At 41.1% G+C, this 26,060-nt stretch overlaps 2 protein-coding genes across 3 annotated transcripts in view; one reads left to right on the top strand and one right to left on the bottom strand.

The window, feature by feature from the left end:
• Window positions 1-26,060, bottom strand: part of LOC106085715 (serine/threonine-protein kinase tousled-like 1) — a 593,262-nt gene that overhangs the window by 319,179 nt on the left and 248,023 nt on the right. Inside the window, exon 1 of one of the 2 annotated variants that reach the window (XM_013250089.2) lies at window positions 6,631-6,700. The exons of the other annotated variant lie outside the window; for it this stretch is intronic. The gene's annotated coding sequence lies outside the window, so the exon portion shown is untranslated. Of the gene's footprint in view, window positions 1-6,630; window positions 6,701-26,060 lie in introns of those variants that run through there. 2 annotated transcript variants of the gene reach the window in all.
• The window catches only part of LOC106085718 (uncharacterized), a 318,067-nt gene that overhangs the window by 290,362 nt on the left and 1,645 nt on the right, over window positions 1-26,060 (top strand). The gene's annotated exons all lie outside the window — the stretch shown is intronic.

The following is a 26,060-nucleotide window of genomic DNA, read 5'->3' as shown; positions in this document are numbered from 1 at the left end:
TAGTATTATTTTCCGTATAACTCTAAATTATGTTGTTAACCCGCATCATTGCTTACTTTTATCGAATTTTATCACAGTTTAACTATTTTTCTTCACTATTTTATGTTTGTTATCTCAAAATTTATTTTCAAGCCAACTCTGCAGAGAGAGAGGACAAAAGAAAGATGGGAGAAAAAAAAATTACCCAACAACAATGACAGTCGGAGTTGAAGAAAAAGTCGTGCAAACACTGTTCAGTAGGGTTTTTGATTGTTTTTGTTGTTCTTGCTGTTGTCAATGGACTGCGCTCTCTTACTACTCTCTAATAAACCTACCTACACATGTATTAGCTAAATAATAACAACGAAAATAACTTGAATTTTGTGTGAAAAGACCCCAAAGTAAATAAACGTTTAAAAAAAATCACACACACAACCGTGCTACATACACATTGCACAAACCTATTGTATGTAGGTATGTGTGTTAGCATATAATTTCAATGTAATGAAGTCTGTATGCGGTGGCATAGTTTTGAACGAAAGTGTAGCTTTGCGAGCATACCACTTACTATGGGTAGAAATAGATGAAAAACTACAGAGGCGGAAGTTAAATGTGAACCGTCAACAATGCCAACAAAATTTTAGCCTGGACTTAACGGCGGAACAATAAGAGGAAGAAGACCAACCAACCGAATTGGAACCTCAATCAATATTGAAAATGAATAACAAAACAATGGAAGAGAATACAGCAGTGTTTGCGAATACATATTATGAAGCACAGCATGTACTTAAAGCTTACACTCACAAAAATATGACAGTTTAAAAATCACCACAAACACACACACACCTACTTAAAAAAAAAAATGTATAAGTTGTGTTTAAAAAAAAATTCATTGGCATTATCGACTCTGACGCATATCCACCGCCCAGTGATTCACTTCATTTCAATTAGTTTTTTTTTTGCTGTTTCAAAATTTTTGCGAAATGATTATTTTCTCGAAATAGCCTTAACGCTTAGTCAAAAACACTGTACCTATTTATAAATTTGTCGTAAATTAGTTGTTTGATTCATTCTAATTACTCATAGTTAGTAAATATGTAGCAAGATGCAGAACAGTTATCAAGTTGATATTCACATGAATCAACACTTCATTACGAGTAGTAATATTTTTTTTTCTTCCTACTGAATATGTAAAAATTAAAAATCATAAAATTTCACAACCGGATGAAATTTATCACAAAATATTTTGTGATTTTTTTTTTTCATATAATAACAAATAAAAAAATGTCGAAGGGCCTAACACAACTCACTGTCCCAAATTTAGGCAAAATCGGACAATAAATGCGCCTTTTATGGTTGCAAGACCTCAAATCGAGAGATCGGTCTATATGGCAGCTATATCCAAATCTGGACCGATCTGTGCCATATTGCAGAAAAATGTCAAAGGGCCTAACACAACTCACTGTCCCAAATTTTGGCGACATCGGACAATAAATACGCCTTTTATGGGCCCAAGACCTGAAATCTAGGGATCGGTCTATATGGCAGCTATATCCAAATCTGAATCGATCTGTGCCATATTGCAGAAGTATGTCGAGAGGCTTAGCCAAACTCACCTTCTCAAATTTCGGCGACATCGGACAATAAATGCGCCTTTTATGGGCGCAAGACCTTAAATCGCGAGATCGGTCTATATGGCAGTTTTATACAAATCTGGACCGATCTGTGCCATATTGCAGAAAAATGTCAAAGAGCCTAACACAACTCACTGCCCCAAATTTTGGCAAAATCGGACAATAAATGAGCCTTTTATGGGCGCAAGACCTTTAATCGAGCGATCGGTCTATATGGCAGCTATATCCAAATCTGGACTGATCTGAGCCAAATTGAAGAGTAATGTAGACTAGCCTTACACAACTCACTGTCCCAAATTTTGACGACATCGGACAATAAATACGCCTTTTATGGGCGAAAGACCTTAAATCGAGAGATCGGTCTATATGACAGCTATGTCCAAATCTGGACCGATCTGTGCCATATTGCAGAAGTATCTCGAGAGGCTTAGCCCAACTCACCTTCTCAAATTTCGTCGACATCGGACAATAAATGCTCCTTTTATGGGCGCAAGACCTTATATCAAGTGAGCGGTCAATATTGCAGCTATATCCAAATCTGAACCGATCGGGGCTAAATTGAAAAAGAATATCGACTGTCCTAACATAACTGACTGTCCCGAATTTCATCAAAATCGGATAAAAATGTGGCTTTTATGGGCCTAAGACCCTAAATCGGTGGATCGGTCTATATGGGGGCTATATCAAGATATAGTCCGATATAGCCCATCTTCGAACTTAACCTGCTTATAGGTAAAAAAAAGAATCTGTGCAAAGTTTCAGCTCAATATCTCTATTTTTAAAGTCCCATGACATAAATATAGGGCAGAAAGTGGCACAGGGCACGCCACAGGGGTGACCTACATAAATGACCTAATAAGGATGCTATCTGTGAAGGAATTTGAACCCGCCTGTTACGCAAACGATGTTATAATACTTCTAAGGGGTAAGGATCCCAACCAACTATGCAGAAGGGTCGAAAGGTCTGGCAGATGGCACACGACTGGCCTAGACCTAGGGGTCTCAATGTTTACCCAGAAAAGACTGAAACCTGCCTGTTCACAAAGAAGACGAAGGTAACCCAATTTGACGCACCACGTTTCCTCAATAGAACAATTTCGATATCTGATTAAGAGCGAGGCCCCCATTGCGGCTATGCGACTTAAGGCGATGGGAGAATTGGATTGAGGAACAGCTCATACAATCGCGGTATAATCGAGGCGACTATAGGAAACCTGGAAGGAAGGGAAGAGGTTTCCGACCGGATACCTGAGACGACACTTAAGGTCGAGTGCGGAGAACTGCTGCCAGCGGTATAGTCTTGGATTGACGGAACCCTAGTATAACCATCTGGAAAAACAAGTTACACGGATGGATCAAAGCTAGAGGACAGAGTGGGCCTTTGGGGTCGACATTGAGAACCCAGAATTGAGATCTGTTTTACACAGCCTGACCGTAATACAGTCCTGCAGGCGGAGATCCGGGCGATCACGGAATGCGTGAGGTGGTGAGGTGTTAACGCGAGAACGTCGGACAATAAACAGGCCATACGGATAATAAAAACCAGGACGGTAAAATCACGAACAGTCTTGGAATGTATGAAGAAGATTAACGCCTTCTCTGAGAATGGCATGATCCGCATCGTTTAGGTGCCGTGCCATAGCGGAGAAGCTTGGAATGGAAAAGCAGACGATTAGGCAGTGAAGGTCAGAGAACTGCCGTCAATAAACTTGGTTAAACCGAAGCCTTTCGGCTCAACGCAGTTCGAGTTAAGGAGGTGGGCGAAGAATGCGCATACAACCCTGTGGATCAGCGAAAAGGTTAGTAGGACGGCGAAAATTGGGAAATGCAGATCTTAGGAAGACGATGCTGTTACTGACAGGAAGTAATAAAAGCAGTAGAGCTTCCGATGTCATAACGGAAACGGGTAAAGTCGGAGCGGTAAGTGATAGCATGTGCAGAGGGCGTGTGGGGAAGATGATGAGACGTTGGAGCATTTCTTACGTCATTGTCCGACTTTTCCGGCGAACAGATACCGGCACTTAGGTGGGAACACAATACCAGTTATGAACCAACTTAGAGGCGTGGCATGGAAAACAAGTAAGGATTTTCTAAGTAGCATGGAATTCCTAACTTAGATTTTCTTTTTCTTGATTACTTTTTTAATATGTAGAGAGCACAACAAGCCGATTACTGGCTTAGGTGTATGACATAGTGGTTTTCAACCTAACCTAACCTAACCAAATATAAAAGGAAAGTTATCCCGTTTATAGAAAACACTATTAAGCTCTGACATCGTTGACCTTTCGGCCCTTTATTGAGCTGGCAAACTATTGAGATATTCGCAACATTCGATATTTTCGATATCTCTAATAATAAATATCGATAGTATCGATACAATGGTTTATTTTCTATCGCCTATGTTTTAAACGAAAATGAGAAGTAAAAATCAGGATATCGGTTTATATAGAAGCAATGGAGGCCACCGTAGCATGTCCGCCTATGACGCTGAACGTCTGAGTTGGAATCCTGGCGAGACCATCAGAAAAGAATTTTCAGCGGTTGTTTTCCCCTCCTAATGCTGGCAACATTTGTGAAGTATTATGCCATGTAAAACTTCTCTCCAAAGAGGTGTTGGCACGCCGTTCGGACTCGGCTATTAAAAGGAGGCCCCTTATCATTGAGGTTAAATTTAAGTCTAATCCGATGCATTTGCGCCATCTATAGGCTCTAGAAATAAAAACGGGAGATTAATAAGGAAGCGATATCAGGTTATGGGCCGACTCGAAAGTTACTTGAATGCTCAACAAGAAGAACGATTGAAAAATGTAAGACTGGGATACATTCACGATGGGATCGCTAATTATACCCTCCACCATAGGATGGGGGTAAACTAATTCCATCATTCCGTTTATAACACATCGAAATATTGATCTGAGACCCAACCATTCATTTATATTCTTGATCGTCTTGGCATTCTCAGTCGATTTAGCTCCCTCCTTCCGTCTATCGAAAGCAAGCTAACGTTCGACGGATAAAAGCTACGCGCTTGAATTTCTGCATGAACATTTCCTATCAGTGTAGATCGTTTGGGATTGTAAATGGGCCATATAGGTCCATATTTTGATAGAGCTGCCATATAAACTGATTTTGGGTCTTGACTTCTTGAGCCATTAGAGAGCCTAATTTTTATCTGATTTGGTAGAAATTCTACAGTGTTTCGTTTTAATTTCCAACAACTGTGCCAAGTATGGTCTAAATCGGTTCATTACCCGATATAGCTCCCATATAAACCGTTTTGGGATCTTGATTGTTTTGAGCTGATAGAGAGCGCAATTATTAACCGATTTGGCTGAAATTTTGCTCGAAGTGGTTTGTTCTAATTTTCAACAACTGTGGGCCCATGGAAGCCTCAATTGTTATCCGATTTGGCTGAAATTTTGCACAAAGTATTTTGTGATGACTACCAACAACTGTGCTGACTGAAATTTTGCGTGTGTTAACCTGATATAGCTCCCATATAAAACGATCTCCCGATTTGACTTCTTGAGTCCTTACAAGCAACAATTTTTGTCCGATCTGACTGAAATTTTGGGGGTGTTAACCTGACATAGCTCCCATATAGAACGATCTCCCGATTTGACTTCTTGAGTCCTTACAAGACGCAATTTTTGTCTGATCTGGTTGAAATTTTGCATATGGCGTTCCCTTATGACTTCCAAAAACTTTGCCAAGTACGGTCTTTAACCTGACATAGCTCCCATATAAAACGATCTCCCGATTAGACTTCTTGAGTCCTTACAAGCCGCAATTTTTACCTGATCTGGTTGAAATTTTGGCGTTCCGTTATGACTTCCAAAAACTTTGCCAAGTACGGTCCAAATCGGTCTTTAACCTGATATAGCCCCTATATAAACCGATTTGACTTCTTGACTCCTTACAAGCCGCAATTTTTGTCCGATCTGGTTAAAATTTTGCATGTGCCGTTCTGTTATGACTTTCAACAACTGTGCTAAATATGGTTGGTCTATAACCTAATATAGCTCCCATGTAAACCGGTCTCTCGATCATCCTTGTTCGGTTCCTAGAAGCTTTAATTTTTGCTGGTTTGACAGAAGATTGGTATGTTTAAATTTTCAGCGGAATCCATGGTGGTGGGTTTCCAGATTCGGACCGGCCAAACTTAGCACACTTTTACCTGTTACAGTTGCCCACTTCTTCAAACATATTTGTGATACAAATATTTTAACCCTCCTAATGCCGGCGACATATGTGAGGTACTATCCCGTGCATTGAAGCCATGTTAAAACTTTTCCTTAAAGAGGTGTCGCCCTGCGCCATGTCTTTCGGACTACAGGAAAACGTTATGACGATTTTGATTGCAAATTTTTCCTAGATTTTTTTGTTTTAATTTAACAGTCATTCAAATTTATTGTTAATAACTGTTCAGAAATATTTATGACTATTTTAAATGATTTCATTGCCACTACATTTGTTTAGTGGTTTCATTTTCACTGTAACTCCATAATCTACGATATAATCAGAAAAAAGAAAACGCGAAAGGTATAACACATACCCCAATCCCTTCCGCCCCCAATACACACACACACACACACGCTAATTCACAGAGAGAAGAATGAGAAGAACAAAGTCACATCTGGCAATAGTGGGATGCATAAAAGAAAAATGGCGAAACTAAAGAGTCATAACAAAAATGCAATGTTGCAAAACAAAAAAAAAAGCAGGCAATTGTTTATGGATGTTTTTTTTTAAGGCGAAAGCGAAATAATTCACTGCACTGCACTCTCTCTTCGTTTAGTTTACTTACTCACACAATCTTAATGCTCATTGCCAAAGACGATGGGGGAGTTATAGTCAATCTCATTACATTTGTCACACTCTGCCAGCGCCGCCGCCAACTTCGCTCATTTAAATTTCACAGAGATGAAGGTTCTATAGTGGAATAAAGGTAGAGGAGTTCTGTTGCCAAGGCGAGGAAGAGAGCAAACTCAACTCACCTACTCGTGCAGATACTTACGCATTGAAAACTACGACGAAAATTATAGAAATTTCTGTTGAATTCAATAAAGTGCGGTTGGTCGTTTAGTGTTGTATATCTCGGCTGTTGCATTGGATGTGTGCATCACACCAACATTCATGGCGTTGTTAACTATACGACGCGTTTGAAGATAACAAATGTACGATACGTTGCGATTCGTTAATAGTTGTTGCGATAACAACTCTAGGCCCATCCACGCAAGTAATTATCAGCAACAACACTCGCGTATGGTTAATGGGAGAAATTGTGTCGTGGTCTAGCCGCAGTGCTTTAGATGCGCATGAAAAACGCGACTGATGTATGGACTCGATACTAAAGGAGCATCATACCAAACTTCAAGCTGCAGCAAGCAGCAGGTTGTCACTCAGGCTGAGAGTATTGGCAAGGGAATATTCATGGCTCAGATAGTTGCAACAGCAGCGGCCGCAGCACAAATCGTGTAAGGCTAGGCTACAAAAACAATTGTGTTGCCATAAATCAGAAAATGCTTAAAACTTCTTGTGCTGCTCTTATGGTCATGGCATTATTTATGAGATATTATCCACAGACAGATAGATGGATTTTTAGACATAGACATGTTGTTTGAAGCTAAGTTTACTTATTTTAAACCGAAAGAAACTAAAGAACACTTTCTGTAAAGATGGGGTTTCGACCTTCCGCCCCATCAAAAGTTTGAAGAACCTCACAATAGTAGCCAACATTAGGAGGGGATAACCACCGCTGAAAATTTTTTCCAATGTGTTCGCCAGGATTCGAACTCAGGCGGACACACTAGCCTCTGCGATACGGTGGCCTCCAAAGGAAATCAATCCAAGAAAAACTCTGGATAAACAAGGAGATTCGCAACGATGGGTGGGAGTTGGGAAGATCCGTAAAAGAACCGCAGCGTACTCGACTCAGAGAATACAACAGGAAACCCGGTAAAACGGAAATTCTAAAAGAATTTCTGTGAAAATAAATTATAAATTGGATCATAAATGCGCTTTCAAACGCCGAACAAATTTTGGTAAGACCCATGTATAGGCTCCTCAATAGGCCCCGGGCCCGTCTAAGGCAATGACGTTGTTACAAATTTCCTGGTTAAAACCTCATTCCTTAAAATATCTTTGTCTCTCAAAAGTGGCAGATTTTTTTTACAACATTTTTTTTCCATCCCACTGTGCGACATGGGAGTAAGAGCAGGACAGGGATGAGAGTAGAGTATTAATAAAAGGATAGGAATCCGTATTAGCTCTATGCAGGAAGACCGAAGATGCCTCGCGGTAGCATACAACTGGGCTACGCCTAGGGATCTGAATGCAAATTCAGAAAAGATTAAATCTGCCTGTTTTCTAGGAACACGAAGATTGGCCAATTCGGTTGAGGCGGCAAGTTTTCTTAGCAGAAGGATTTCGATATCCGACAAAGTGAAATACTTGGATGAGGTTTGGATAGGATATTGAACAAAAAGTGACACATCCTGGAGAGTACGGAGAAGCCTCACAGATGTAGGCTCAAATGGAACCTGACTTTGCAAAATAGTCCTCTGACTCTGCAGAAGCATGATTAGACCATTTATAACTAACGCCTCGGGCCATGGAGAAGGAATCCATCATAAGGACATACAACGGGCTAAGAGAAAATGTTGCCTTGGCCCCTGTTCCTTAATGGAATGTTCATGGGCAAAATTTGTTTGTTGTTGTTGGCATAGACGGGGCGACGAGAACAACTAATTCTAGGACACTGGAGACAGTTGAAGATATCCTGGCCATTGACATACAGATTAAACATTAGGCAGCCACTGCGGTTATGAGGCTTAAGACAATGGAAGAATGGATACAGTATAGGAGCAGGTCATACCATCGCAGGGTAATCGACGGTAGGGAACCTGGAGGGAATGGCAGAGGTTTCAGATCAGATGCCTGAGACGACACTTCAGGCGGAGTGCGAGGCACTGCTACAAGCGAAACAGTCTAGGTTTCAGATCATATACCTGGGACGACACTTCAGGCGGAGTGCGAGGAACTGCTACAAGCGACACAGTCTTGGTATCGACATCTGGAAGTCCATTCTAGTCGGATGGATCAAAGCTAGAGGACAGGGTGTGCGTATGAGGGTCTATACTGAGGACCCAGGAAATTTAAAACTGTTGCCGACACCCTTACCATAATGCAACCCTGCAGGCGGTGATCCGGGCGATCACAGAGTGTCGAGTGTGAACATCTTTGCGGAGAGTAAAGTGGCCCTCACTGTGGCACAGTGACACAGTCGGTAGGACGACGAAAATCCTATGGAGAGATGCGGAACGTGAAAAGACGAAGCTATTACGGAAAGAAGGTAAGAAGGAGGTGTAACGAAACACGTAGGACTACGAGCTCACTTATGCAAAATATTTGAGGCAAGCGATAGAGCATGTGGGGAGATGATGAGACGTAGCAGCATTTCCTATGTCATTGCCGGGCTTTCGCGGCTAACAGACACCATCACTAAGGTGGGGACATAATATCAAACAGGAACCACCTTAGGGGCGGGGCTTGGAAAACATTTAGGGAATTTGTAAGTAGGACGAAATTCCTGCCTTAAATTTTCTTTTTCGAGGTTACTTTTTAGTATTTAGAGCGCACAACAAGCCGATTACTGGCTCAGGTGTATGTGGCATCAGGCGGATTAATATCCTCATCCTCATTTTAACCATACCTAAACTTAAGAGGCCCTCAGGACTGCAATCACCAGGACGGTAAGCTCTCGAAAAGGTGTAGAGTATAATGCTTCACTGAGGAAGATACGATCCGCATCGTTTGGGTGGTAGGTTAAGGCGGAGTACGGAGAACGAGAGTAGACGAATTGGCCGTGAAGACCAAAGAACTGCCGTCAGTTAAGTTTGTTAATCCGATGCCTTTCGGGGCGAAGCAGTCCGAGTTAAGATCGTGGGCAATGAACGCACATGAACTGTGAAACGGAAGACGAAAATCCTATGGGAGACTACAGTTCGGATCGGATGACAAGATGATAGCCTCATCTTGTCATCGGATCGGATGGCAAGATGAGGCTATCACAGGAAGAAGGTCAGTAAGGTTTTCGGTATTTATGCGGAACACATAGGATTAAGGGCGCACTTATACAGAATAGATGCAGCAAGTGCTAGCGTATGTAGGGCACGTGGCAAGATTTTGGAACATTTCCTATGACAATGAGCTGCTATCGCAGCTAACAGATTTCCGGACTAAGGTGTGAATACGATAGCAAACTTAGGTGCGGATACAACAGCATACTTAACTGAAGATGGATTTAAACCTGTTTGCTGCGCAGACGAAGTTAAAATACTTCTAAGGGGCAGAAATCCAGATCAGACATGTAGACAAGGCCAAAGAGGCGTTGAGATACCATACGACTGGGCTTGACCTAAGGGTCTGTATGTTAAGCCAAAACAAGTGAAAACGTGTTAAGTTCGGCCGGGCGGAATATTAGGAACCCATCAACATGGATTCTGCAAAAAATTTATACAAAAAAAAATTTAGTTGAAGGGCATAATTTTATTCTACATGCCAAATTTCTGTCAAACCATGAAAAATTTATGCTTCTAGGAACAGAACAACGATGATCGAGAGACGGCTTTATATGGGAGCTATATCGGGTTAAAGGCTGATTTGGACCGTATTCGGGACAGTTGGCGGTAGTCGTTACAGAACACCGCATGCGAAATTTCAGCCAAATCGGACGAAAATTGCAGCTTGTAAGCACTCAAGAAGTCAAATCAGGATATCGGTTTATATGGGAACTATTTTAGGTTATAGACCGATTTGGACCGTACTAGGCAAAGTTGTTGGAAGTCATAACAGAACGCCACATGCAAAATTTTAGCCAAATCGGACGAAAATTGCGGCTTGTAGGCACTCAAGAAGTCAAATCAGGAGATCGGTTTATATGGGAGCTATATCAGGCTATCGACCAATTTGGATCGTACTTAGCACAGTTGTTGGAAGTTGTTACAGAACACCGCATGCTCAAGTTCAGCCAAATCGGACAACAATTGCAGCTTGTAAGGGCTCAAGAAGTCAAATCAGGAGATCGGTTTATATGGGGGCTATATCAAGTTATTGACCGATTTGGACTGTACTTAACACAGTTGTTGGAAGTCATAACGAAACACCACATTCAAAATTTCAGCCAAATCGAACAAAAATTGCGGCTTGTAAGGGCTCAAAAAATCAAATCGGGAGATCGGTTTATAGGACAGCTATATCAGGTTATAGACCGATTTGGACCGCACTAGGTAAAGTTGTTGGTAGTCATAACAGAACCCCACATGCAAAATTTCAGCCAAATCGAACAATAATTGCTATTTGTAGGGGCTCAAGAAAGCAAATCGTGAGATCGGTTTATAAGGGAGCTATGTCTAAATCTGAACCGATGTGGCCCATTTGCAACATCAATACTAAGTATCTGTGCAAATTTTCAAGCGGATAGCTTTACGAGTTCGAGCGCTACCGTGATTTCGACAAACGGACGGACGAAGTGACATGGTTAGGTCGACTCGGAGCGTCGAGACGTTCAAGAATATTTAAACTCTATGGGATCTTAGACGAATATTTCGAGGTGTTACAAACGGTGGTGGGTGTAAAAAGTGGAATCTACCTCTTTATAGGTATATAGCGAAAGATGGTTATATTGACAAAATTTTAATAGAATTCGGAATTTTGATTACTTTTTTAAATTTCTGTCATTTGAAACACTAAAATTGATGCAAAAATGTGTGGTCGTTTGATTTGGTATTACTTTGCGTCAACTGTGTAGATGAGGCCAATTCGAGGACCCATGTTTCCGCAACAGAACGATGTCGATACCCGGACAAGGTAAAATTCTTGGGAGTGATTTTGATCAGGAAAACCATATTGATCTCCTTCCCCTCAGTAAAAGCCCTGGTCTCTCACGATTCGGATGCCTCCGCAGGAGGTTCGTAGTCCGTTCGACCGATTCACTGTTCTACGTACAACCGGCTGCCATGGGATTGTCAGCCGGTTGTACGTACCGGATTGGCCCGATGGAGTCTTTCACCAAGGGCTGCCGCCTCAGTGTACAACACACTGATGCAACAACAACAACAACTGTCCTATTGGGTTGCCCAAAAAGTAATTGCGGATTTTTTAAAAGAAAGTAAATGCATTTTTAATAAAACTTAGAATGAACTTTAATCAAATATACTTTTTTTACACTTTTTTTCTAAAGCAAGCTAAAATTAACAGCTGATAACTGACAGAAGAAAGAATCCAATTACAGAGTCACAAGCTGTGAAAAAATTTGTCAACGCCGACTATATGAAAAATTCGCAATTACTTTTTGGGCAACCTTATATATATGCGCTTGTCGCCCACGAACTGTGTCGCCGTGACAGACACCACAATCATCAAGTTTGTTAATGAAAGTCCGCTGGAACAGTCGTTGGACCTTTCGTTCTCCCTTACCTTACTATGTCCTGGCACCCAAACGATATGGATTGTGATATCCTCAAAGAAGTCGTAAGTTTCTTTTTTAAAGACTAAGGCAGTTCGTATCCTAACTGTCCTGATTCGGTCATAAGTCCTCTCATTAACACCGTACCACCTTACCCGTTCTGTGAACGTCCGAATTTCCATCATCAGATCGTGTTATGAGGTCAGACAGCCGAAAACAGTATTCAGTCCTTGGGGCCCTATTGATGACTCCCAGACCTGTTCTGTTCTCTAGCTTAATACCGTCCGTGTACCAAGACAGTGCTGCTGGCTTTTAATCAAAAGTGTCGTCTCAAGTATTCTATGAGAAACCTTATCCAATCCATCGAAGCCTCCCGTCGCCACCTCAGTTATATCTGCTATCCACTTCCACCTTAGGTCTTATAGTCGCAGTGGCTGCCTCATACCTTAACTGTTAGAAATCTAGAATTGTCTTCACTGCCAAGACAACATGTTCTCGGACTGTCCCTACTATGCACTTCTTTTCCTTCATCCTCCATCCATCCAACACCAGAGAAGTTGCTATCGGTCTTATCACTTCGAAATAGAGCCAGTGTACTATCCTAGGATGGAGGCCCAACAAAAGTTGTAAATGCATGCTATTCAGTATTCAGCATTAGGATAATTAAGTAGGTGCATAGAACAAGTTACCAGTGTGACCAGTGAATAATACACAAAGACAAATTCCTTAATTATTCGCAATGTTTGTTACGTTATGGCGTTGAGGTAACCAGGCAGTGCATTGTGCAATGAAGCCAACGCTGTTCTTAGTCGCTGAACGACCACACCCAAACAAAGGCCATAGCAACAAATGCTAACTAAGGGGACACATAAACCAATTTAGGCCAAACCAAAGAGTTGGCACAACAAACACACACACATGCACATATTTTTGAAAAGTCTTCTACACAAAACACCGTAAGAAAGAAAAACAAGGAACATGGCGTTAAGTTCGGCTGTGTTGAATCTATGGGTATTAGGTCATAGGCAAAGGAGACACTAATTGGAGTGTTCAAGAACAAAATTCATGGTAAAATTTAAAGACGAATCTAATCCAGCCATTAAGAGCATCGACATAAGTATGAAAAAATCAAGTAAAGAAAGTAATCTTCAAGCAAGTTGTAGCATAATGGAGAAAAATTTAATTACATATAGTCCTCTATATGAGTTAGGTTAGGCAAGGTTAGTATTATTGGGTTGCCCAAAAAGTAATTGCGGATTTTTCATATAGTCGGCGTTGACAAATTTTTTCACAGCTTGTGACTCTGTAGTTCCATTCTTTCTTCTGTCAGTTATCAGCTGTTACTTTTAGCTTGCTTTAGAAAAAAGTGTAAAAAAAGTATATTTGATTAAAGTTCATTCGAAGTTTTATTAAAAATGCATTTACTTTCTTTTAAAAAATCCGCAATTACTTTTTGGGCAACCTAGTATTTTTTCTAAACAGATTCACTTAGACAATTTTTGGTGCATAATGAGATCATACACGGAAACGAACCAGTAAGGAAAAGCAAAAGTCTGACGGTGCCGATAATGGTACAAAGTTGGAGAATCGGTTAACAAATGAGCACTTTATTGCAATATTAGTCCAACTCTGACGAACATATATATGGGAGCTATATCTAAATCTGAACCGATTTCTAGCAAACTTCTTAGACATTTTGGTAGTCGCCGGGGAAATCGATGGAAATTTTTTTGGCAAGATTGCTCAATAATTGCGCTTGCAGTGACCATAGAAGTGAAAATCGGACGATATATATGTATGGCAGCTATATCTAAATCTGAAACGATTTCTATGAAAATCACCAGTAATGTCGAGAGTCAAAGGAAGATCCTTCCTGCCAAATTTCGAGAGAATCGGTTAATAAATGGCCATTTTATTGCATTATTACAGCAAATCGGACGAACATTATGTGGGAGCTTCGCCTACGGCAAAAAGAAATTTCTTTTGTTGTAAAACCAAAAACTCCTCAATCGCAAAAGTGCTCCGATAGCCGCAAACGATTATTCATTATTCTCTTCTACTACAGAGAAAGGGTGAGTATTTGAGCATAAAGAACAATGGTTGGCAAAAATACTCACTCTATTGCACAGTACTTTGTACGTGCACAAGAAAATAATCCCAAGCAGACTCATAGGCTAGAAAACTATTGCAATTGTGTGCTCTTCACTGTTATAGAAACATTCTCACACACGACACTTTTCCTTTTTTGTTTTGACTGAGCAAAGGGCAGTCAGTATATTGAGCAGCTCGGACGAGTGCGGATGGTTAACTCGAAAAGTGAAAATTTTTAGAGTTTAAGTACAAAAATGTTTGTATGTCCGATGACAAAAATCATTATGGCAACACACAAATGGCCGCCAGGTACAAGAAATTCCGAACAAGAATTCCTAAGGCACATTTATTGATTGGTCACATTTACGCGATAAAGAAATATCTATCACAAAGTAGGAATTTTAATGTGTGAAAACAACAACAACCATACAAAACCATAATAGAATTGTGCGAAAATGGAAGGCTTTTAATATAATTGCGTATCATAACATCGAAGTAAATCCAAAGGTATTGTCGGTGTAACAAAACTTTATATTTGTCACAAATTCTTGCAAGAATTTATCGTAAACAAAGTCCTACATTTTTCAGAAAAGTAGTTTACTTGGCGAAAATTTCCTTTATGTCAAACGAATTATTTTTTTGCGTATAGTTCAGACCAGAACTACTTTGGTTTGCTTGGGGGATGTCTTCAGGTGCAGTGAGTGGAGGTCGTTCCCCAAGGACCACATTCACCCGGTAGCTATTCACCGCATCTGCTACAGTGTCTGCATTAATGCTGTCCAGACCCGTTTTATCTAGAGGTATCTCTTGTAGTGATAACCTGTTCTGTCCTCTGCACAAAGCTATGCCCCGCTGGTCGTTGCCTAGGGGAGAATGCCATGAAACGTGATGGGAGTAAAAGTCTCCCAGAACCAGGTGAATATGGTCAGACAGTTGGCCACAAACCTCCCGCAAACTTGGCCATTAACTGGCACACAACTGCCAATCGGCGGTATGTACGCGTTGTATAGCTCTATTTGGACAGTACCGGACCTGATTGCTATCACCAAACACTCCATTTAGAGGTTATTAGCGCCAGGCGCAGGCAAGATGGGTCTATACTGCACGAAATAGTGTGTCTCGAAAGCACGTTGTAGCCGTACGTAGCACATTGTAGCCGTGACAACTGTGCGGGCGGCAGCTCTTGGTCAACTTTGTCTACTGGATTGCTGCATTCAAAATCTACTGCCGACTCATAAATTCGACTATTTCGTCGAACTTGCCCCGGAGACCATTGCAATTGAATTGCAAGAAAGATACGCTTACCGCCAATATTGGGGCTGGGGTGTTAGGTAAGGTTGAATGGATCGCCCACCAGAGGTGAGTTCACTAGGAGGCCAGTTTGGCCCATTGTGGTACCCTAGAGAGAGAGAGAGAAAGGGAAGAAAAAGAAAAATGTGAGACCTCGTACTAGAGGTTATACACGAATAAAAGAAAGACAGAAGGAGTGGAGAACCCGAGCAGGGCGTGAAGAACAACCCATCACTACGCAAGCACGGATCTACCTAAGCGCGACCCTGGCGGCGCAGTTCCAAATATAGGCCCCAATGGGCGGTATATCCAGCATCGCTTCCAGGCCTGCCTGCGGTGCGGATCTCGGCGTCCCTGTGATCCCGACGCAGGCAAGTCTCTGGACGTTTTCAAACTCCTTTGCAAGCGTCCTCTTCCCTACGGCATCCCCTCATAGCAGTGCCCCATAGGCCGCTGGTACTGGTCTCACGATGGCTGTATACATCCAATAAATTATCTTGGGAGTCACCCCCACCTCCTACCGAACATCCTCCTGCAGGAGTAAAAAGCGCACAGTACCTTACATCTTCTTTCCTCGATGTTCCTCTTCCAGTAGAGTTTCGAATCGAGGACTATGCCTCGGCACTTCGCCTCCTGGGCAAGGAGGCGAAGTGCCGGTGGCGGTTCTAACAAACCCAACCGAATCAGGGTCCGGGGTTCTCTTCAATCCTGGGATGGACAAGAAAGCCTTTTGGGACGAAAATAGGACGAACAGGTACACTGAGTCGACAGCCCTTTTCGATGAAAGACTCCATCGGGACAACCGGCTGCCATTGGACTGTCTCATTTGTCGACAGTTTAAGTGAGGGAATATCCTCCTCCATCCTAATACCCTATGCTATAGCTGCCATAACACGAGACATGAATTTGGCTGTGGATTTGTGGTTAGTCGGAGACTGAAACACATTTACTCCGGTGTATGAGAGGCTAGCCACAATCCGCATAAAAGCCAAATTCTTCAACATCAGCCTTATTTGTGCCCATGGCCCCGACGGAATACAAAGACGAGCAGACCAAGGATATTTTCTGCGAGTGCCTAGAGAGAGAATATGATGACCGCTGCCCCGCCCATGATATTGAAATCGTTCTGTGAGATTTTAATGCGAAGATAGGGAAGGAAGACATTTTTGGTCCAAAAGTTTAGCCTTCACGAGATAACTTCCAGTAATGGATTGAGGCTGATAGATTTCGCCGTAGCAAAAAACCATGGTAGTTGGTAGCACCAGATTTCAACATAAAAATATTCACAAAGCCACATGGCTGTCACCGGAAATTCTACCAAAGAATTAAACATCAATCCGGTGGCTTTGGTACAGGCACATCCTCTTGCAGAGACAAAGAAGAAAATCTGTTAACTGGCACAGATAACATGCTCAGAGTATGGAAATAACATTTTACCCAACTGCTAGTGTCCGACGTTGGCGGCGAAGAGGATACCGCAGAACCAATCCCTGATGATGGTATAGAATGTTTACCTCCTAGTCAGAATGAGGTCCAGGTAGCAGTGATCCGACTAAAGGACAACAAGGCAGCAGGAGCCGACGGGTTACCCGCTGAACTATTTAAGACCGGAGAGGACACGCTGATAAGGCATATGCATCAGCTTATATGCGCAATCTGGCTAGAAGAACGCATACCCGATGATTGAAACATAAGCATACTATGTCCCGTACACAAGAAAGGAGACAAGATGGAATGTGCCAACTACAGAGGAATAAGTCTCCTCCCCATCGCATACAAGATACTCCCGAGCGAATTGTGTGAAAGATTAAAACCTAAAGTCAATGAGATAATTGGGCCCTATCAATGCGGCTTTAGACCTGGTAAATCCACACCGGGACCAGATATTCACACTGCGCCAAATCCTGGAAAAGACCCGAGAAGAACAAATCAACACCTACCAACTCTTTGTTGACTACAAAGCCGCCTTCGATTTTCCTTTACGTTCAAAGATATTTCAAGCCATGTTTGAGTTTGGTATCCCTGCAGGATGACACTTGCTGACACGCGTTCCTCAGTAAGAATAGGAAAGAATCTCTCCGAACCATTTAATACCAAACGAGGTTTCAGACAAGGAGACAGCCTATCGTGTGATCTCTTTAATATCCTGCTGGAGAAGATTATACGAGATGCAGATGTGAATAGATATGGCACACTAATCACAAGAGAAGACATGCTACTCGCCTATGCCGAAGACATCGATATCATAGGTCGTCGGTCATCGGTCATCGGAAGTAGTAACTGCAGCCTTTGAAAGAATCGAAAGAGAGTCAGTGAAAATGGGTCTGGCAGTAAATGGAGACGAGAGGAAATGGATGGTTTCAACTCTCAAAAAACCTTGCACAACCGAGCAGATAAAGAAAATGGAGAATGTTGGGAACCACAACTTCAGTAACTTTATCTGCCTCCGCACCACCGTAACCCAAACGAATGAATGAATTTTGAGATGAAGCGAAGAATAATACTCGACAGACGAAGATTACACTATACAAGACTCTGATACTACCAGTGATCTTATATGGTTCTGAAGCATGGGCACTTGTGAAACCAAATGAGGCAGTGCTTAGAGTGTTTGAGAGAAAGATTCTTCGCAAGATATATGCACCAGTTTTACGTTAATGGAGAATATAGGCGACGTATGAACCACAAGCTGTATGAGCTGTATGACGACGCTAGCATAGTTACACGCATCAAAATACAACGGCTGCTTTGGCTAGGTCATGTTGTCAGAATGGAAGAAGAGGCTCCAGCAAAGAAGTCTTTTGAAGGCAAACACGGTGGTACACGCAAACCGGGAAGACCAAAAGCCCGATGGAAAGATCAAGTGGTGGGGGACACCTCGGAACTTGGTGTCAGAGGTTTTAGAACGAGCGCAGGAGATCGAGGCGCTTGAAACGCTTTTCTACGTTCGGCTGGTGGAACAAATGTTCTGCCACAGCCAGTTAAAGTAAGAGTAAAGTAATATTCTCCTGCTCTCACCGTTGTCGCTAAGCACAATAGCTCGTATCGCCTTACGTTTATCCTATGCTCCTAGCAAGACTTCAACTTCTTTATGATTCTGCTCTCACCGTTGTCTCCTGCTCTCACCGTTGTCGCTAAGCACAATAGCTCGTATCGCCTTACGTTTATCCTATGCTCCTAGCAAGACTTCAACTTCTTTATGATCCTATTGAAACTTCCTTTCCGCTTCACTTCCGAATCATGCGCATTTTCTTCAGATGTCTGCAGACATCTGCAGTAAGAGCTTCTCATACTTTCAAAATCTGCAGTTGAAGAAGAAAAAATCTGCCACAGTTTTAACACTTTCGAATTCACACTTATTTTTCTTTTTTTTTTGTTTGATTTCAAAATAAAAGTGAAATTACTGCATGGGTTCATCACATTTTCAGTTAGCACATCTTTTGCAATAAAAGAAATTGAACTCCCAACAACATATGGAGGATGGCAATGGAACAATGGCTGTTGTTGTTGTTGTTGTTAAGTCGGCACAGATGATGGTGATGGTCAACACTATGTCGTAATAGAATCAATGCAAATTTGATTGAATTTACAAAAAAAAACCCGTTATAACCGATATTGACTTTCTGAGAGTTGTAGAGTAGAAGAAAAGCCCAGTGGTGGTAGGTAAGCGGGCAGGCAGGTGGTCAGGTAGGCTAGACCACTGACTAGGGTAATGTGTTGATGACTTGAACACGCTGCTTACCCAGCCAATTATCACATTGAACTTGAAGCCAGAGTTAAATAAGTCAAACGCTCCAAAGAAAATCAAGAAGAAAAATAGTGCATATAAAAAGCTAAGATGGCATTACAAATCAATATCAGTTACATTGTGTTGCGTCTAAGGAGAAGAAGTGCCAAATAAACAATACCTAGTGGCAGTGGGCATAAAAACAAATAAAAGGACTTTTTTTTTTTTAAAAAAAATAAACATTGGAAAAAAACACTATTTTACCAACATGCATAAGAATACATTGTGGTTGGTGTTTGTGCTATTGTGCATCTATTTGACATTGGTATTCTGTGAAGAACCTGAAAAGGATGCCAACAACGATTTGGATAATATTACATTTGGAGATTTGATGAAAAGTGACCGCAGCGATTTACAGGAAGAAGCAAGAACCCGCAGAAGACATCGTCATCATTTGTGTAAGTCCATCATAAAGTCTCCTGCAGAGGCAAAGAGTGTCATACATCACCTAAAGATGCAGGATGTGATTCAAATAACGGATCAAGATTCCTTTGTTCACAAGGAAGCTGGAAGCTTAAGAAGTTTAATTATGGAAATCGACAGGTTTATAAATTTTTAGAATCGACTTTAAAATCTTTAGGTTTAAAGATGTGAATTCCCGAAATCGGGAATTCTTTTCTAACGGAAAACAGTGTAGAAAATGGTCCTTCGATCTCATTCGTATTTTGGAATCTGTGGAGTAATATTTTTTCCATTCAATTCGTTTCATTGTGATTTTAATTACAGTTTATGATTTTACAACAAGTGATTTGCCTCACTTGTTCTAAAATCATAAAACACTAACGTCTTATTGGTTGCCCAAAAAGTAATTGCGGATTTTTCATATAGTCGGCGTTGACAAATTTTTTCACAGCTTGTGACTCTGTAATTGCATTCTTTCTTCTGTCAGTAATCAGCTGTTACTTTTAGCTTGCTTTAGAAAAAAATGTAAAAAAGTATATTTGATTAAAGTTCATTCTTAGTTTTATTAAAAATGTATTTACTTTCTTTTAAAAAATCCGCAATTACTTTTTGGGCAACCCAATATATTAAAGAAATGTGATGTAATGGAGAAAATTCATATACAAAAGTTGTGTTCGAACAAAAAGTTCAAAAACCGTTTAAAGATCCCCTAAAAGCCCACGCAGTCATTCTAGCTCTTAGTGTTGTTGTACCCACATACTTCCATATGGAGGTAGCGATCATTGGCAAGCATCCTATCGGGTGCATAAATCCCACCACTAGGCAATGATGCTATTCGGGTCATACACATTGCTTCAAATCCGGACGAGAACATCATATTCCTTTACTAATGATGAGGACATTTGCTAGTATTTTTATACCCACCACCTTGGGATGGGGATATACTAATCTAGTCATTCCGTTTGTAACAGCTCGAAATATTAATCTAAGGCCCCATATAGTACATATATCCTTGATCGTCTTGACATTCCGAGTCGATCTAGCCATGTTCGTCCGTCCATCTGTCGAAAGAACGATAGGGGAAAGATAGCCGCTTGAAATTTGGCACAGATACTTAGTATTGATGTAGGTCATTGGGGTTTGTAAATGGGACATATGGGTTTAGATTTAGATATAGCTCCCATATCAACCGATCTCCAGATTTGACTTCTTGAGCCCCTGCAAGCCACAATTTTTGTCCGATTTGGCTGAAATTCTGCATGCGGCGTTCCGTTATGACTTCTAACAACCGATGATGGTACCATCACTTACTCCCAATAAGCCCATTTACTTAAGATTTGGAAGGCTAAGATAGGCAAAGATCCTAGTATTAAAACATCAGGCAGTGCAGGGAATGGAAACCCAATAAAGCTTAACGAACAGGGACCCGACGATGGAACCATTACCGACTTTATAAAAAGTCGAAAGATTAGACTAGGCAAAGAACCTAAAAAGGTGACATCAGGCAGTGCAGTGATAGGAAATTCAATGCAGTCTAAAGAACAGGGAGCAGACGATGAGATCATCACCTACTTCCAAGATGCCGATTTACTGGAGTACCAATGATTGAGGTTATCCAGATAAACCTCCACCGGATCGAGACTGCTAAACACGCTCTGATGGAGAAAATCAGAAAAAACCTGCGTTATTTGTCATAAAAATTTTAATTATATATTTACCCCAGAGTTCTCAATGTCGGATCCAACAGTGGTGAGACAGGGAGATGGTGGAGCATACCTGGCATCACTTTATCTGCCTTTCGACTCTGCGACACCGCCACCCACGTCATAGCTGCAACAGCTGGTGGGGAAAGCCCGACAGACAGGAAACGAGGTACTAATAGGGTGCGATGCAAACTCTCACCACATTTCTTGGGGTAGTACCAACACTAATAAGCGGGGCCAAGCCCTGGTTCTTGAATACTAAGGACCTAATAACAATTAATGTTGGTAACATCGCTACCTTTGTTAATAGGTTTAGGGATGAGGTATTAGTTGTGACGATATGTTCTGAAGAGTTTACGGAATTTTGTACATTTAGGTACTAAAAAAGGTACCAAAAAAGTACGAAATGGGTGAACTTTGTACAGGGCGGATGGATAGAGGTAGAATTGTGAAATTTGACTTAAAAGACATCTGGTGCAAAAAGATGAGGCCGAAAAATAGTACTGGTAATGGAAGAAAACGTGCATTACGTACCGCAATTGGTACCATTTGGTGCTTTCTTTACAGATGGAGCTAGAGATTTGAAATTGGCATGTAGGTACAACTGGGAAATATACGACGGGTGACTAAATGACTTTATCAAAATTCCTACATTTTGGTACCAAAATCGGTACCATTTGGTACTTTCTTTATAGTTGGAGCTAGGATTCCGAACTTTGGCCTGTAGGTACAACTAAGAAATGAGTGATGGATGTCTAAATGATCTAGAGATTTGAAATTGACATGTAGGTACAACTGGAAAATATACAACCGGTGACTAAATGACTTCCAAAATCGGTACCATTTGGTACTTTCTGTTCAGATGGAGCTAGAGGTCTGAAATTTGGCATATAGGTACAAAGAAGAACTATATAATATGTGACAAAATTTTCTATTCAAAATTCGTATATTTTGGTACCATTTGGTACTTTCTGTTGAGATGGAGCTAAAGGTCTGCAATTTAGCATGTAGATGCAACTAAAAAATATATGAAGGTTGGCGAAATGATCTCTTAAAAATACATACAGTTTGGTACCAAAATTGGTACCATTTGGTACTTTCTTTACAGATAGAGCTAGAGGTCTGAAATTTGACATTTAGGTACAAGAAGGAAATATATAATGGGTGACACAATGATCCATCAAAATTCGAAGATTTAGTACCAAAAAGTGCAAAATAGTAGAAAATAACTTTTCTTCGTCGACAGCGAACGGGGACTGCTAAAATTAAGCAATTTGCCACACTTTAACGCAGTGCTGACAAAAATACGACATGTGGAAGAAAGGAGGCCACCGTAGCGCAGAGGTTAGCATGTCCGCCTATGACGCTGAACGCTTGGGTTCGAATTCTGGCGAGACAATCAGAAAAACTAATTTTCAACGGTGGTCTCCCCTTCCTAATGCTGGCAACATTTGTAAGGTACTATGCCATGTAAAACTTCTCTCCGAAAAGGTGTCGCACTGCGGCACGCCGTTCGGACTCGGCCAAAAAAAGGGAGGCCCCTTATCATTGAGCTTAAACTGGAATCGGACTGCACTCATAGATGTGTGAGAAGTTTGCCCCTGTTCCTTAGTGGAATGTTCATGGGCAAAATTCGCATTTGGAAGAAAAAGTACTAACTTTCTTAACCACCGTTAAGCTAAAGCTCTCAAAATTGGGATACAAATACACTTTGACTATAAATATTGTGTGACCAGAAGTTTGTTCAAAATCGTACATTTAGGTACTAAAACGTACAAAATGGTACATTCTTTACGAATTAAGCTAGTGCATTAAAAATTTGAATACGGTTACACCTTGATTGTAATTATTGAGCGGTTAGAAGATTTCTGTTTAATTTGTGCATTTAGGTACTAAAATATACTAAATTGTACTTTCTTTACAGAATGATCTTAAGCTGTCTTAATTGGGATACAGCTACACTTGGGATACAAAATTTTGGGTGACCAGAAGATTTTTTTTTCTAATCATACATTTGGGTACTAAAACGTACAAATTGGTACTCTCTTTAGGAATTGAACTAAAACGCTGGGATTCATTTATAGCTTGACAATATATTTTGTGCGACTTAGGATTTCTCGGTTGTATTGTACTATTGGGTTGCCCAAAAAGTAATTACGGATTTTTCATATAGTCGGCGTTGACAAATTTTTTCACAGCATGTGACTCTGTAATTGCATTCTTTCTTCTGTCCGTTATCAGCTGTTACTTTTAGCTTGCTTCAGAAAAAAAGTGTAAAAAAAGTATATTTGATTAAAGTTCATTCTAAGTTTTATTAAAAATGCATTTACTTTCTTTTAAAAATCCGCAATTACTTTTTGAGCAACCCAATATTTGTACTTTCTTGACAAAAGGGGACTCAAAATTGAATATCAAATTCGTTTTCTAATCTCAAATACCATTCACTTAAACCCCTTTTTGAAAAAGCCAGCAAATGTGTCCAACAGATATGTATGGGCCCTAAAAACTATAAATATCGAGCTCCACTGTCTTGAAGACCAAAATTGTCTTGGTGAGCAAATACGTCCTACTCGGGGGTTCTTATGGTGGTGGGACGTCCCCTAGACAGTTGGTGCCGAATGTTAATGTCAGATTCATGGTCTATTCCCAAATACCCTTCATTTGAGCTCAATGTTTCCATTGTCGGTAAACAAGACCTCTTTGGGGGTGTTTTGGGGGACGGGGCTGCCTCTCAGTAACTTGGCTTTGAAAATATATATCAGATTCGTGTTCTACCTTAAAACTACCTCTTACTTGAGCCTCATATTGCAATGGTGGGCAAATACTTCCTATTTGGGTGGTCTTATGGGGATGGGGTGGCCCCACAACCACTTTTCTCGAACATTGATATCAGATTCGTGCTTTACTTCCGAAGACCTTTCATTTGAGCCCCATTGCTATGGTCGTTAATTTGTCTTCTTTGGGGGATGTTCTCGGGGATTATCAGATTCGTATTTAAGCCCCATATTGCCATGGTCAGTAAATAAGTCCTGTTTGGGGTAGTTTTGGGGAAGGGGTGGACCCTCGGAAACTTTGTCCCAAATTTTGATATCAGATTCGTATGTTATTCGCACAAATCTTTCATTTGAGTCCCATATTGCCATGGTCGGTAAATATGTCCGATTTAGGGTTGTTTTGGGGGTTAGGGTGGTCCCCCAAACACTTAGTCCAACAATTGGATATCAGATACGCTTTCTAATCTTAAATATCTTTCATTTGAGTCCCATATTGTCGTGATTGGTCTAAATATATGTTTGGTGGGTTTTAGGGTGGGACAGCCCCCCTAGGTACCCCATCTGAAATTTGGATACCAAATTTTTGTTTGTAGATTGCTATAAGGGAGCATACAAAATTTCGCTTAAATCGCGCCGCCCATCTCCAAGATCTGGCGTTTCTGAAAATTTGGATAAGGGGGAGGGTCCGCTCCCCCTTCAGATATCAAAAAATTTAGTACGCTATTTTCACCACGGGATCATTATGCACCATCAGTGAAAATTTCACACACAAACAAACAAAGAAACCTACAAACAAACACAAATCGATTTTTATATAGAAGATTATTACAAATGTGGCTATTTAGGTTTTTGGAAGTCCTACAGTAAAAACAGTGGCATAGAATATAATGGGGAAAATTATTTTTTCAAAGTTTACTTTCGAAAAAGATTACATCCAACAGAAACAGAGTTTTCTCATGGACTACAAGGCCATAAAGGCATGCAAAGTTTACTCTGCCTTCTCACATCTCAGTAATGCCAAATGGAGTCCACCGTAGCTCAGAGGTTAGCATGTCCGTCCTTGAAGCAGAAAACCTGAGATCAAATCCCGCGAAGAACATTAGAAGAAAGTTTTCAGCGGTGGTTATCCCCTCCTAGTCCTGGCGACACTTGTGAGTTATTTACCTCAGGTAATCTTCCTACTAAATGGCGTTGCTCTGAGGCAAACCGTTCGGACTCAGCATTGAAAAGAAGGTTCCTTATCATTGTGCTTAAACTGAAAGCCTGGGGTCAAATCCCGCCAGGAATATCAGAAGAAAGTTTTCAGCGGTGGTTATCCCCTCCTAGTGCTGGCGGAACTCGTGAGCTATTTACCTCAGGTAATCTTCTTACTAAATGGTTGCGCTCTGAGGCAAGCCACTCAGACTCAGCAATGAGCTTAAACTGAAAGCCTGGTGTCAAATCCCGGCGAAGAACATCAGAAGAAAGTTTTCAGTGGTGGTTATCCGCTCCTAGTGCTGGCGACACTTGTGAGTTATTTACCTCAGGTAATCTTCCTACTAAATGGTGTTGTTCTGAGGCAAACCGTTCGGACTCAAGAAGGTTCCTTATCATTGAGCTTAAACTGAAAGCCTGGGGTCAAATCCCAGCAAGAAGAAGAAGAAAGTTTTCAGCAGTGGTTATCCTCTCCTAGCGCTGGCGACACTCGTGAGTTATTTACCTGAGGTAATCTTCCTATTAAATGGTGTTGATCTGAGGCAAACCTTTCGGACTCGGCAATGAAAAGAAGGTCCCTTACCATTAAACACCTTTTTTGCTGTATCTAAAGCAGTAGAACCTCCATAACACTGAAGCCCAATAACACACTTCATTAGACGAATGTTTTTAAAAGTTGGCATTGTTCCTTAAGATAAATTTTGACAGTGGTAACTTCTCTATGGATTTTGCTCAGAC

Source organism: Stomoxys calcitrans, chromosome 4 (assembly GCF_963082655.1).
Source record: "Stomoxys calcitrans chromosome 4, idStoCalc2.1, whole genome shotgun sequence".
Lineage (NCBI taxonomy): Eukaryota > Metazoa > Arthropoda > Insecta > Diptera > Muscidae > Stomoxys > Stomoxys calcitrans.
This window is presented reverse-complemented; position numbering and strand designations above follow the sequence as displayed.